At 40.6% G+C, this 16,168-nt stretch overlaps 1 protein-coding gene across 12 annotated transcripts in view; it reads left to right on the forward strand.

The window, feature by feature from the left end:
• The window catches only part of TENM2 (teneurin transmembrane protein 2), a 3,953,434-nt gene that overhangs the window by 3,244,039 nt on the left and 693,227 nt on the right, over window positions 1-16,168 (forward strand). The window lies entirely within an intron of this gene.

Here is a 16,168-nt window from a genome sequence, read left to right on the forward strand (position 1 = left end):
TGTCATCATTTGTTTTTTATTTAGTATTAATTTTGAGAATGATAATTCTTTCCCATGATTTTTACCTTGATTCTCTGGAGCCACTAATATTCATCTAATATTTTTGAAGCGCTTCTTAGGAAGCCACCATATTTAGTCAAGGCTGAATGCCACTGAGATCTGAGATTACTAAGAACCAAAGATGAGCTCCCATCCTTTCCGCCCTCCACCCCCCCCACCCACAAAAAAGGGATTATGTTAGCATTGTACAGACACCTATTGACATTGTAGCCTGGTAATGCTAATTACCACTGGAGGCAATGCCCATCAGCACTGGAGGAGTTTGCTGCTTTGGGCATGCAAGATGATTGGCTTGTCTGCAAAGCCTGGATCATAGGAGGTATTACATAAAGGTGTGTTGCATATATGACTGAGATTTCTTCTCTTGCTGTCTCTAGGGACATAAAAAGTAATAGATAACTAGAGGAGTTACATTCTTAAACATCCTAATGGCATTGCCCCTCATGGTTGCATGAACTTTATTCATTTGACAAATACTTAGTAAACACCTACTAGCTGCCAGACACTATGATAGGTGCTGATGTGCAATGGTAAGTTAATAATGAATGAATGAATGAATGAATGAGTGAGTGAGACATAGTTCTTGTCCCCAGAACAGAATTATTGTCTAGTAGAGAAACAAGACATTAATCAAATAAGCAACCAATAAAAACATAATTACAAGCTGGGGAAAATGCTTTGATAGACAGACATGGTTCTAGAGGACACACAGCAAAGGAAACTGATGAAGCTTGATGGGATCAGAGAAGATTTCTCTAAGGAAATGAGTCATGTGCTGAAACTAAAGGATGAAGAATAGTGAACTATGTGAGGAGCAGGGAAGACCATTCCGGACACATAAAGACATGAGCACTGGCTCAATGGTGACAGGGAGCCTACAGCTCCCAAGAGTTGACAGCAGGTCAGTGTGTCAGGAACAGAGGGCTGGGAGGAGGGTAGTATAAATGGGGCTGGAGGGGCAGCAGGACCTAAACTTTTGATAGTACTGTGTCAATAAATAGCGCTGATTTATCAAAGGCCAACTATGAATGTATAAACAGGTGTCAAAGAGCAGGACAGCATAGGAAGTCATCTACTCTCACATAGTGTCCAGATCTGTGCCTAGCTCTGGGCTGGGTAACGAGACAAGGAGATGGGAACTCAGAGCTTTGTATTCATTACAAACTAGAGTGGTGGATAATGAAAGCTTTAAGAAATGTTAAGGGAATCATGGACGTCATATGTGATGAAGAAAAGATTGGGGGCGGGGGTTGGAAAGGGCTTTCAGGATCAGCATGCCTTCTGCACAGCTGAATGGTGCCTGGCTAATTTCCCTTTCTAATGAGACCAGCACAAAATCCATCCATTTAGACTATTCAGCTTTTAGGTAAATGGACCAAGCTGTTGGGGTAGAGGGGAAAGAGGGGTTGACATTGATGGATGGAGTTAAATACCAGAGTCCCCTCCTTCACACAGACTTTTCTAAAGCAGTATTGTGATAGAAAGACCTAGAAGATCCCAGGTGGGCCAGGCAGGCTGGACAGAGCCCAGTGTCTCCCTGAGAAGGGGAGGAGGAGGGCAAGATGGGGGTCTTCTGTCAGCATGGAAGGGTCCTCTTCAGGTCTCACAACATAATGGCACATGGCGAGGAGTTTCTCAAACAGGGCTTGATTCTCATGGGAAGTGTCTGGGGATCATTCTATAGGCTTTCCCCTGGCACAATTTAATTTTTTGTCCAGAATTCCCACCACAGCAATATCCATTTTCTCACTTATTTTGCAGTACCGCCCTCCAATTTTATGGACAACAAATTGTGATTTATCTAGACTCTAAAATAGGAGTGACCTTGTTCTGGACCAGAGCAATGGTTAAATTGAAGTAAGGAAGGTTACCATGCCTTGGTGCAATAGCTGGCTGCATTATACTCTAAATAGAAAAGATGATAACCCAGCCAGACTCCTTGGAAAGACTTGAGCATATGTGTTTTTAAAGGGAGTGATGATTATTTTCATTCATTTTCTGACACTTGTTCTGATCAGATGCTTAGATTCCGTGACCTCACGATACAGTGTTCATCGTTTAAAGGAGTCCAGTGGCAAAGGAGATTGTGGGTTATAGTCCTGCTTTGAGGGTAGATGGAGCAGTGACAGGTACATTCAGAGCTGTGGATACTTAGCTGTGGAGAAAAGACACTTACAATGGCCACCATTCTAAGCGACTTTTATGGTTAATTCTCATAACAACCCCGGGGCATGTGTACTGCTATTTTTTGCACTTTGCAGGTGAGGATACTGAGGCACAGAAAGGTGAAGTAAGTTGCCCATGGTCACTAAGCTGGTACACAGAGGGGCTGGAATTCAGACCCAACCAGTTTGACCCCAGGGCCTGTATTCCTAACCACTATCAGTGTGACCAAGAAGTGGATTGGGCCAAGAGGGTGGCAAAGATAAGAAACTCAAGAGCAGTTGTTTACTTTCAAAGGAGCTTCTCTTTCTCTCTGCTCCTCCTCCTCCTCCTCCTCCTCCTCCAACCTGTTCCAATTGCTCAGAGTAGACAGATGCTTGGGGGGAGTGTGAGTAGGAAAGCAAAGAAAATCCTTATAAATTATTTTTTTTTTCAATAGTCAGGATTAAAAACACACATTTCCCATCACTCATCTCTCTGGAAAGCAATGGTACCAATTGAAGTAAACACTTTCCTTTCTGCCCCAGCACACAGTCATGCGTGTGCACGCACACACACACATGCATACACACATGCACACACAAACACACTTGTTTCCAGTGGCTCTTGGAAAAGCATTTGCAGCTCTGTCTACTTTCTCAGATCTACCTAATTTGGGGCTGGCTACGACAACCAAACACATGAGCTGCTTTCTGGGAGATCTCAGCAGTTTGGCCTTAAAAATAGTTTTGACGAATGAATTTTAAAAAGCCCTCTGAGAAATACTGACCAACTGCACCTTTGTGTTTAACATTTGAAGCTTACTATGGTAATTTTTCCCTTTTCTTTTTGCTCATTTATATGTTTCAAAAATTCATATTCAATATTATATTTAACTCAAACTTGGTTGGATACCCTACTGTCCGTTAAACCCTGGAAAAACATCTCACTTGTAAGTTATTGTCTTCTCCTCACTGTACGGCTTTTTGTACAACATAAGAAGTCATTTTCCACCTCATATTTGGAGATTTGGCCTTCCATTCATGGAGGGATTGCTGGTATGGAAGTCGCTAGCTTGTGTCACCTGTAGGAACGAGGGGAAAAGAATGTGTAAGTCAGTTGGCGTGTTCTTTCCCTAAATCCCCTAGAGACAACTCCTCCATTTGCTACTAAGAAGAATAAATCCCTCCCTGACATGTTGGGTCTGTAACTCTCGGAATCAGTAAACACAGCCAATTTCAATCTGACTGTCGGTCGTAGCAACTAAATTCTGGGCCTGCTGGAGAGCTCCAAAGCTGCACGGCACCCTCTGAAATGAGCTTGGTCGAGCCTTTTCAAATTCCATAAGGCGACAAAGAAACTTCAATGACATGATTGCAAAAAGAAGATAGAAGAGAAAGGAACCTTGCTGTTTTCATTAAAGTGAGCCGCATTAGTTCTCAAATCCTATGTTTGGGGAACCCCTAATGGTTAAACTTACACAAGCAGAAGGAAAATAAAATGCCCTTATTAAATTTCCTATGAACATGTTAAATATTTTCCCTTTCTCCTGTCTCCATGTCTTAGACTTTGAGTCATTTTGCCTCTCTCATCTGTTTCCAGCTCAGTTGAGTTACAACCAATCAGATATGAGGAAAATTAGATTTTAATGGAATATTTGATTTTCATTGCTTAATTGATTTAATTGCAAGTTTCTATTTCAGACTGGAAGAAATGCAAAGATTTTCAGTCAAATGTAGAAAAGCTCTCATTTTTCTGTGTTCAACAATGACAAACTTAATTCAATGGTAGCCTGGATTCTAAAACTTTAGAGGAAGGCAATAATGGCATCTTTCTGAACTGTTATTCTTAGTCTACAGTTCAGTTTCTCTTTCATATATATGTATGTATACTTACATATATATATGTATACTTACATATATATATGTATACTTATATATATATATGTATCTGTCACATCAAAATTCAGCGTGTACGTTTGCTTATTCTAGTTGTGTTGATTTTGATTTTGGGTTATGAATTTTTGTTTGTCAGAGGAAACAATACATATGTACTTACGTAAACCCACACTTTGTTTCCAGGGGCACTTAATGTCACCAAATATTTGCTTTTGTTGCTAGGTAGAAAAACAGCTTAGAGAGATAATTCTCTAGCCACCATAGTAGGTCAGTGGACCTTTCTGAGCTCGCTTAGACCACCCTTGATAAGTAGAATTCAGTCTGTGTCAATGCTTTCGATGTATACTGACTGCCTAGGACATTGGGGTGAGAAGAATCCCTGGGAAAACATGCAAGGCTCATTCACCAATGCAGAGTGCAGCAAGTACCCCCCATCCCTTGGTCTCACTTGTATTTTAGGTGCCCATGTTGATCACAGCATCTCATTTTCCAAAGGGTCTTCTCACAGCAGTGGGACAGCCCTGCATGTTTGCACAGTTTCTGAATTCTCTGAATTCCTTATAATGTCAATTAGGGATTCTACCAGAATGCACATTTCTTTATTTAAAATGTTAAGTTTTTTATTGTTTGTTTTTAATCTTTATTGGCTTTGGGAAATTTAAGAGTTTTCTAATCATTTTGAGAGAGTTTTCTAATCATTTTGAGAAAAGCGTGTGTGCATGTACACAAACCATTGGCATGTGAAAATTTAATCATGGATGATCCATATTTGAATTTCTTATCAAGTACCTTATATGCTTCTTTGTGAGTTTTTAAAATTTGGAATATAATTTTAATATAAAAATCTTAGCCTATTGTGTGGTTATGTAATTTTCATCAATATTCTTACCATCACGATTGTCACCATGATGCCTATTTTGTGGAGACTTCCTCTTCTACAAGGGTAGGAAAGCAAAAAAGCTAAGAGCATGAGCTCTGGAGATGGATTGCCTGTGTTCAAATCCCAGCTCTGCCAGTGACTCATTATGGAATTTCAAGCAAGTTACTTTTACTCTCCTGCATTTATTTTCCTCATTCATAAAATGGGAATAATAACAAGGCCTAGCTCACAAGGTTATGTAACAGTTTAAAGAAGCAGTAGATTTAAAGTGCTTGGAAGCATGCCAAGCATGTAGGAAATGCTTGATAAGTGCACTGAATACTACTGAGGTTATAATATGAGCCCGATCCTAGCCTGAGACTGTACGTGGCTTATTTCACTTACCTCAGTCATACCCAGTAGGGGGGTGATTCTGCCCTCCAGGGGACATTAGACAATCTCTAGAGACATTCTTGATTGCCATGGCTTGCAAGATGCTACTGGCATCTTGTGGATCCAGGGAGGCTGCTAAACATCACACAGTGCTCAGGACTGTCACCCACAAGAGAGAATTATCTGGCCCAACATGTCAATAGTGCTGAGGTTGAAAAAAATCTTGATTTAATCCATGAAGTAGGAAATGTTTACGTTATACTCATTTTACAGAAGAGAGTATTTGAACCTTGGAGAAAATATAACTTCTCATATTGCAGATTTAGTAATTGGAACTGCTGTGCAACAGGCTTTTGGAGCAGGAGGGTTTATTTTGTTTTTAAGATAATTGCATAGAAGATCTTCTAAAAACTGTGAAACAGAAACCTTGAGTGCTTTTTGGAAGCAGAACCACTAAGGAATGGGTTCAAGCCCGTCAGAACAGACACTGTCTGGAGTGTGGCATCAGGATGCTAGAAGCTCCAGCCTGTGCCTGGTCTGACTTTGAATTTTCTGGATCCTGGGGAAGCCCATGAGGCTTGGCCACAGTCCCAGGGTGGTGGTAGACACTCCCAAGGCTGAGGTAGGCTTTGTCTTCCAATAGTCACAGAAGTTTATTTTAATATTTTGGCAACTGGTTTGGTCATTCCTGAGAAGTACTTCAAACACATAATTTCACAGATATTGTTACTTAAGATGAGGCCAAATTGAAAGTATAAAAACTGAAATTGTCTAAAGCAAGGGTCCCCAACCCCCAGGCCACAGACCAGTAGTGTTAGGAACCCGGCTGCATGGCAGGAGTGGCAGGTGAGTGAGCGAAGCTGAGCTCCACCTCCTATCAGATCAGCAGCAGCAGCATTAGATTTGCATAGGAGCATGAACCCCATTGTGAAATGTGCATGCATGGGATCTAGGTTGTGCATTTCTTATGAGAATCTAATGCCTGATGATCTGTCACTGTCTTCCATCACCCCCTGATGGGACCATCTAGTTACAGGAAAACAAGCTCAGGGCTCCCACTGATTCTACATTATGGTGAGTATGTAATAATAATAGAAATAAAGTGTACAATAAATGTAATGTGCTTTAGTCATCCCGAAATCATCCCCACCACCACCATCCCCTGGGTCCATGCAAAAACTGTCTTCCATGAATCCAGACCCTGGTGCCAAAAAGGTTGGGGACTGCTGGTCCAAGGAAAAAAAAAAAAAAAACTGGGTACATATCAATTAGGTACAGTCAGCAGTAAAAATCATCAAGGTATAACACAAATGATTCATGAATGGGGAACACTTTATCTCAGCTAGCCCCTGAGGACAGGAGCAACAGTGTTGATCTATACATCCCAGGGCCTGACACATAGTGGGAACTTAATGAATGAACATAGACTCACAATCTTACTCCATCAGTGTGCAATGCAATTTGAATGGTTGTGATACCCATCACCTCAAATGTATACAATTCAGACCTCCCACTTCATATCTGAGTAGAATATGGCAGTAATTGGTTGGTTGCACTTCTCAGCGTCTCAGCCTTTGTATTAACTATGGTCCATCTCTACATCCCAGCAAATCATCCCTCTGTTGTGTCCCCCTGCAATGTGGATGGAGAATTAGCTGAATGTGCCCAGAAAGCCAAGTGACTCAAAATTCATCCCCTTCATTCTGACCCCCAGTCAAATCCAGATGTCACAAAACAGTTTGTGATCTGTCATGGTCACTGTGGACTGGGTGAAGAGGCCACAACCATTAGTGGAGATCAGTTCTCAAGCCATTGCTTTAGGAATGTTTATTACAGGACTTGGTTTCTGACTTTCTGAGCACAGCTAAACAAATGGTAATGCAGTTTACAGTCCTCAGAACCGTCATTTTAATAGTGATCTTCACTGGATTAAAAAAATCTCTTTTTGTTCTTGGCCTCCCACGTGTAGTTTTTTTCCTTGTTAAATACATGCGTGGCCCATTGCAGCTCCACAGCCATTCATATCTCAGTGCCTGTAGGGGTGGGAGTAAGGGGGCATGGAGATATTTCTTATGTATCCCATATCATAGTATTTTGAAGAGAAAGAAGTCTTCTCTTCCAAAAGTATGAAACTGTTTATGAGAATATAATGTGTTTGCAGAAATCAGTTATGTTCAATGGGTAGGTGTTTTCGTGCTTCAAATTAATATCTGTCCTTTAAAAATAGCAGATGTTTAGCTGTATATGTGGGTGGTCGACAAATGCAGGCACTCCATATTTGCTCCAAGTGCAGGGCTGACAGACAAGGGTGGCTCTCACGACCAAGGCAATCCCCACCCCTCCTCTCACCCCTCCCACTCTGTGGCGATGCTTCCTTGGCATCTCAGATCCATACTGTTGTGCCTCACTTCTCAAATGCATGGAAGCTACACTTCCCAGCACAGTAACAGTGACCTGCTTGAAGTGAGGTCTTCAGACCAGTGCCATCATCACCCAGGAGCTGGTTAGCAATACAGAATCCCAGGCTCCAGTCCACATCTACTGAATCAAAACCTGCATTTTAACACCACCCCAGGTGACTCTTGTGTACATTGAAGGCTGTGGTCCCAGAGCACTCCGTCTCTAACCTCTTTAGTCTCTCTTACTGCATTTTACCTTTTATTACCTATTTCTGTATTATACTCTTCATTTTGCATGCGACAGTTGAGGGCAAGCATCGCCTTATTTTTTTTTTCTTAGATCTGTTTAGCATGTAGGTGATTTTCCTAGCACAGTGGTGCTTGATCAACTCCTGAATTTAATGCAGATATTCGGATTATAACCACAGGGAGAGTGGTAGTATCTACACCAGAAAGGGAAGAGTGCCACCTGTAAGGGAGCTCTGGGTTTAGGCATATTTAACTCTTCCACTTCACAGCTGGGCAGTCTTGAGCACATTATTTATCTCCTCTAAGCCTCAGTTGCCATAACTGTAAAATGCAGTTCATAATTGCTATCTCATAGGTTTGTTTTTAGGATCAAATGGGATCAAACATATAAAGCAATTAGCATAGTGCTAATTGGTTCACAGAGAGCTCTCAAGAAACATTAGCTACTATTATATGAGTTATCATTTCGGCCAGTAGGTTCTATACTATATCATAATTCCAAAAAGAACATCCCCACCTCAACTTTAAAAAATTACCCTCATAGCTCTCAACTGGGGTTGATTGTCCTCCCCAGGGGACAGTTGGCATTGCCTGGAGGCATTAGATTGTCATGAACTGGGGAGAAGGTGGGCTGTGTGTATCTAGTGGGTAGAGTTCAGGAATGCTGCCTAACAGCCTGTGATGCACAGGACAGCCCCACAACAAGCCAGGATCCAGCCCAAAATGTCAATCATGCCAGTTGAGAAACCGCTATTGTCCACAGAGGAACTGAGGTAAGCAAAATCACCATTTTTTCTTGAGGATTTAGGTACCTTGGTATATTCATCCTCTCAAATATTAATGTTGAGCCCTTTTGTCAGAATCCATCTACTGTGAGGCAAATCATTTCCTTTGGTACAGAATCACACCCTGGAAAACCTGATGCAACCTGATTAACCTATTAAAGGTCATAAAACAATAACAATTACATTGCACATTTCATTCTTTAATATCAAAGAGAGCTAGGTTCTTTGAAATGTAAAACATCATAAGTGAAAGGATAGGGCCTGCAATTCCCCCAGGAGCCCAAGGTCATTGTATAAATAACATTCTGGTTCCCCTGTTAATTTCACTCCATTCTGGGATGTGCAGGAGGCCATAGTTGTTAGAGGAAGAGGAGAAGGCTGAACTTTTGCTGCCCATGACGGAGGTCAGACAGTGTAACTGTGGTCCGTGGTTCAAAACAGATGCCCAAAATGGAGCAAAATAAATGTCCTTACAGCTGGTAGAAAGATCAAGATGAAACGTCTGTGTTGTTTTTCCCTTAAAAAATCAGAGATGCTGCAAGAGCTCCCAAGAAGGTATTAATTTCCCAGGTACTACTGCAAAAATAAGGGTGAGGAGGCGAGTGTTAGGCTTTATGCCTACTGTGAACAGATTAAGCAGACACCAATTTACACCTCATTGTTAAGAGTAACTTTTTTCTGCAAGTGAGACCACATTTACATCTTTTGTAATTAAGCTAAAGGAATTTTTTTTAAATGACATTTCCCCTACCACAAATCATGAAGTAAATATTTTAAGTGAGATCAAATGCTAACATGTATACATTAGAACCATAAAAATAAAAAGAGAGACAGAGAGACAGAGTCCTAGCGCCACCTTTCAGCTTCGTCATTTGCTGGGCTGGGATATTCTCTGTGCCTGTTGGTGCTTTGGTTTTGGAAAAGGCCGGGTATGACTAAGTGAGGCAGTTAAAGAGATGGTGAGCGTGGAGGGATTCGCTCTTGGAAGGGATGGCTGTGCCAGCTTCCCTGAAAGCAGGAGGTATGGCAGTGAGTTAGTGAGTGCTCCCAGTCATTCAGGGCACACCATCCATCAGCAGGAGCGTGAGGCTGCGATGGCATCCATCCATACGTCTCCTGCATGCTTTGCTTTTTGGCAATTTTCGTTTTTAGGAAAATTGAACATAGAGAGCTGTATATTAAGAGCTCTAACATCCTTTATTCCCCACACTAGAGAATCTAGTTGGGCAAAGAGGCATTTTTTCCCCCTAACAATAGAGTTTGCATGGCTGCTAGAAACAGTACAATTACGGACCCAGATAATAAATAATTGCAGAACAATGGGGAGAATGAGGTGTGGGCAAGGAGGAAAACGGATGGTGTCAGATAAGATTTGCACAAAGATTGAGTTGATGAGGTGAAGTCATCCCAGGTCACGTCTGTTCTGCACTAACTAAGGTAAATTATTGTCCACACACCTGAACTGAGAGCTGGAGGCCACGCTGCCAGCCTAGACTGTGCCTTTGTAAGATGGACCTTTTCTCCTGAGAAGAGCTCAGAATGTGAAGTATTCAAATGGAAGCCTGTGACTGCTGCTTGGCCAACCTTGTGATCAGTCAAATAGAAAATGGTGGCAAGTCATGCCTGTAATCCCAGCATTTTGGGGGGCTGAGGCGGGTGGATCACCTGAGGTCAGGAGTTCAAGACCAGCCTGGCCAACACGGTGAAACCCTGTCTCTACCAAAAATACAAAATTTAGCCAGGCGTGTTGGCAGGCGCCTGTAGTCCCAGCTGCTCGGGAGGCTGAGGCAGGAGAATCGCTTGAACCTGGGAGGCGGAGGTTGCAGTGAGCCGAGATCGCGCCACTGCACTCCAGCCTGGGCGACAAGAGCAAAATTCTGTCTCAAAAAAAAAAAAAAGAAAGAAAAAGAAAAAGCAAGCCTACCACTTGTGATCTACATGTTTATGGAGCCTAAATACCAGTGTGTCACATCCCTGGGCCCATGCCTAGGTACTGTAGCAATGTTGGCTCAGTGTGCATTCTCAACTCTGATATCAGCATGAAAAGACCAAGCCTCAGATATATTTGGCTTTATTTTTAGGCTTTTCCTGAAAAAGGTGCAAGCACATCATAAACTTTGTCTTCCACAAAAAGATCAGATTTACCCTTTGGAGGCATCTTTCTCCCTGTGCCACTTGCCTTTTAAATTCAAGCAGGCTTGGAGAGTCTCCTTTTCTTCCCTTGGGTTCCTCCTTAGCCTTTCCATGGTGGCTATTCTGGTGAGTACTCACCTCTCTTTGCTTTTGATTGTGGTTCTCACCACCTGTGAAAAGACCTTCTGATGAAATACTTCCCAAAGAACCTTCTTGACCTTCTCTTCTCCTTGACCACAAGGCTACTTCTGCTTTCTGCCAAGTGATGCCTCGTAAATCTTTGTAAGTTGCACCAACTGTGTGTCCTTACAGAGTCTATCCAATCTCAGCATCGCCATTAAATATAGAACCCAATCTGTAGCCCTGGGCACCCTAACCAGAAGGATTAATTTTATAATTTAGCAAATACGGTAATGCACCAAATAACAACATTTCAGTCAAGGACAGACCTCATATACAACAGCGGTGCCATAAGATTATAATAGAACTGCCCTATATAGTGTAACCGTTTTTATCTTCTATACAGTATTTTTACTGTACTTTTTCTATGGTTAGACATGTTGAGATATTAAAATACTTATCATTGTGTTATAATTGCCTACAGTATTCAGGACAGTAACATGCTGTACCGGTTTGAAGCCTGGTAGCAACAGGCTATGCCATACAGCTTAGGTGTGAAGTAGGGTTTACCATCTAGGTTTGTGTAAGTGCACTCTATGATGTTTGCACAATGACAAAATCACCTAAGGATGCATGTCTCAGAATGTATCCCCATGGCTAACTGGTGCACGACTGTACTTACTAAGTCTATCCTATGTACCAGCCATCGTTCTAAGTGTGGGGACCAGAAAGACAACTTCTGACCCTCTTGAAGCTTACATTCTGAGAAAGCGAGTCAGACAGTGACCAAAATCAGTAAACCATATAGTGATTTAGAAGTCTTAAGTGCAATGGAAAGGAACAGAAAGGGAGGATGGAGAACTGGGGGCAAGGAGATGATGCAGTTTGATCAGGGCAAGCCCTGCTGAGAAAAAATGATTTTGGAGGAAACACCCAAACAGAGTGTGAGAGTAATCCATGTTCATGAAGAAGAACCTTTGAGGTAGAGGCCTATGCAGCTAAAAAGAGAAAAGTGAAGGAGAGATTAGTGGAGTTGACATCGGATAAATTGAGGGAAGGGCAGAGCATGTCAAGTCTTTAGAAAGTCAAGTCTTTAGGAAGACCTGGGCTCCTCTGAGATAAGGAGCTCATAGATGGCTTTGAGGAGGAGTAAGATTATCTGGCTTACATTGTAAAAGAATCACCCTGATTAGCAAGAGTTGGAAATAATCAGCAGGGGATGTATCAGTAATTTATTACTAGATAACAAATGCAGCAGAACTTGGCAGATTGAAACAAGAGGAAATGATTGTTGCTCACATTCTGGTGTGTCCAACAGGCAGTTCTTTTGGGGGACTTGCCTGTACTCACTTGTACAGTTTCATCCAGCTGGTGGGTTTCATGGGGGCTGGACTCCATGAAATATTTGAGCGTTTCCCTCCTCTTGGTTTTTCATCTTCTAGGAGGCCAGAAAAGGCTTTCTTTCATGGGGATGGCATTCTTCCAGCAGGGCAAGCCCCTATGCTCAAGAACTTCTTGTGCCTTTTCTTGCATCATGTTTGTTAATGGCCTATTGGCCAAAGCAAGTCATGGCCAATCCCAGAGTCAGTATGAGAGAGAACTATACAAGACTGTGAATACACGAAAGTAAGATACATTAGGAATCCCCAGCATAAGGAACTGCCACAGGGGCCTAAAGTAGAAATCATGGAAAACAATTGAGAGGCGCTACAAAATCCAGAAAAGAAATGATGATAGACTGCAACAGACTGCTAACAATGAAAGTTTTAAGAAGTGCCCAAATTCTAAATATGTTTTACAGGATGACCTTATTTTTATTGTCTCAAGTCAGTAGGACAAGGCTATTAAGCTTCCAGGGATTGGTGATGGTCTTATTATGCGTGAGATGATGTCATAATAAAGTAAATGAGGTCAGGGATAGGTTTCTTTTATTGCCAATAATTATTCAACGAGTTTTCTGTACAATTGTAAACTTAGCAATTCACTTAGTGCCGTGACTACACAGCACCCTGTCAATATCATCATCAGCTAATATTTATCGAGCACCCTCTGAGTACATGGTATTGCACTCACAGCAACAGAGGTGAGCTGCATTAATTCTTTCAGCCAGTGCAGGATTATTGAGTGGTTTATTACATCACTCTATTAATTGGTGCCCCAGCAGCTTCCGGAACAACATTTAGCTTCCATAATGCAATTCTTTTTCCTCTTAGAGTAGATTTAGCTTTGGTAGAATTTAACTGCACAAAGAAATGATAGGGCTATCTGCCTTTATAAATATGCTAATGTTTTTTGTTTATCTTATTATCAGAAACTTGGAGATACTGGTCCCATTTCATAGACGGAGAAGTTGAGGTAGATAGCGGTGAAGTAATTTAGCTAATGCTATGTGCTGAGATGGTGACAGATCAGGGATTGAAATGCAATCACTTTATCTATTGCACTATACTGCCTCTCAGTGGTGTATGTTATTCCCATTTTGCTCTCACACTAATATATGGTCATGAAAACACCCAAAAAGATTTAACTGGCATCTATATTCTTTAAGGGAGTGTATGGCACTTTTCTTTGACATCTGCACAGACTAATCACTGGAAAAGTGGTTTGTTTGTTGTTGTTGTTGAAGCCCCTTATTATAGGGGATTTGTCAGCTGTTAAAATCACCACTTTTTTGTGTGAGTTAAATTCTCATCAGAAAGATGTTTTTGCTTTTATGGTACATCTAAAGATTTAGGAACTAGCTCATGAAATAAATGATCTCATTGAGATCCCTACTTTCATTTTGTTCTGGAAACAGTTATTCACTGGCGATTGTTTTGGTTGATCATTCTTTTTGAGAGAGTTCTCTTTTTTTTTTTTAATGAAAGAGTTAAATAGGGGAGCTAAGAAAACTGTGAGTGGAAGGGAGCCGTTTAAATGCAGAATTTCTTTGCAAATCTTGAAAGTAGCGCCATTAGATGTCACGTACTCTGAGATGCACTAGAGTGTACACCCTCCAGAATGTCTGTCTGTTGTAATTCCGTCACATTACATATTTTAGTGCATATCTCTTCCTAGCAGCTTCCAGAGCTTTTCAGATATTCAGCATCAGAAATTGCACTGTTTTATCCTGGATTTTACAAATAGCAACCAGATTATTGTAAAACAGAACTATCTGATAAGTAAGGTTGTGAATTGCTTTTGTGATTGTCATGGGTAAGAGCATTGAAGAAACTCGCAAACAGTGCAGCACACTGGTTCCTGTAAAAATAAAACCTGTAGCAGTGAATGCGTTTTTCTGATGAATACGTTCAAGGCTGTGATCATTGTGCAACTTCTGGTTGGATGCTTTCAAACGTTCCATATTGAGAAACATCAGTAACAAGAACCAAATAGTCCACCAAAGCCTGTATTCAACTCAATGGAGAGGAACGTAAATTCTTACTTAGAGTTTCATTGAGGCCAACTCTATTCGGTCCACCATGGGAAGCAGAGATTTAAGGTTCTCTCTTGATTTGCTTTCCATTTTTACTTTATGATAAGGTGGCTCCGCTACTTTGGTTTTCACTTAAGGGGTTGTTCCAATTACTATGCAAAACAGAAATGGAAAACAGACAAGACAGACTTCTGTTCAGCAGACAAAAACCAAAATGCCAGAACATGTTAATTAATGTGAGCAGTTTTATAAGCAAAATAATTTGTTTTAATTGGCTAAATAAGATCTGATATAATTATAATAGCCAATAAACTAATTTCAGAAAACTATTTATATCACAAACCTTTAATCACATTATATACTCATTGCAAGTTTGGAAACGGATATAAAAATCGACCCAAATTATGTCATCTTTACAAATAAGAAAGATACATTAAGGGCTTTTTTGAAACTTCAAAGGTTATGCTCTTTTCTTATTTTGGAGAATTTCTTTTTCTTTTTGGAAAAAATATATAGGCAATTTCAGGAGCATGAATCTTTAGTGAATCAAGAAGGAAGCATTATGAGGGTGAAAAATCTTTCTTAAGAAAACTTATTTTGTCCAAGGTAAAAGGCTTATTAAGATGAGGTTTCTTCCACAATGTTCTTTCATATCATATTCACCCTAAGGAAAAACAAACCTCGTAGAAGAGAGAGATTGTATAATTGGGCCTGAAATGACCTCCTAGAAGAGACCCTATAGAATTGAGAACTCTATCTCTGAGGATTAGCTGCCCATGGGTCAACACAAACTGACTTCCAACTAATGTATAAACGATTTGGGGGAAACGATATGCTTCCAGAGGGCAGTTGTTAATTCTTCCTACCACAAGAATCTCAATTTGTTGGGATGAGCTAATTTTGACACCAACTTGAACACTGGTTGATGCGCAGCATGTGCACACACACACAAATACATAACAAAGTAAATAAATAAATGGCCTTTCATACAACCCCAGGGGTAAAAACGCTACAAATAAATTATGCACTTTTACATTACACTAGCTGTATTTTAACAACAGTTTTTAAAAGGCCAGGGACTGTATTATAAGCTCTTTCACATAATTTCCGAATGACAGAATTGCATGCCCATCAGAATTGCATGCCCACCAAATCAACATGTCTTTTTTAATAAGTGCATTCTAGGTACAAGGTAGTACTCAAAGGAATAGCAATATATATTATACAAAAAAAAAAATACTTCGCTCATGTAACCTTCAGTATACTTAAAATCTATGTGATGAAGTAAGATATAAATCAAATAAAAAAGACCTAGTAATATTAGAAGAATAACAGTTCACCAATGGTATGAGATATCCAAAGGCAGGACAAGATTAATGGGAAAATTACATGTATTAAAATGTTCTCGGCAATGGGTGCTTAGACATGGGAGAAAAGAGCAATTACCGTGAGCTAATATAATGTAGAAAAAATATTTTTGGTTGGAGAAGTATCTTATTTTGAACAAAGGATAGCATACATTTAACAAATCCTTCCATGCAAAAGGAAAACATAGGGAGATAGCAGGGTACAAAATGTGTTTGGAGGTGTATAGACCAGATTTTAAAACACTGCTAGAAATAGATGAATGTAGGCAAAATTGAATGGCTCATTCATGTATCAGACCCACATATACTGAACACTCACCATGTGTTAGGCACTGGTCTAGCTACTAG

Source organism: Pan troglodytes, chromosome 4 (genome assembly GCF_028858775.2).
Source record: "Pan troglodytes isolate AG18354 chromosome 4, NHGRI_mPanTro3-v2.0_pri, whole genome shotgun sequence".
NCBI classification, from domain to species: domain Eukaryota; kingdom Metazoa; phylum Chordata; class Mammalia; order Primates; family Hominidae; genus Pan; species Pan troglodytes.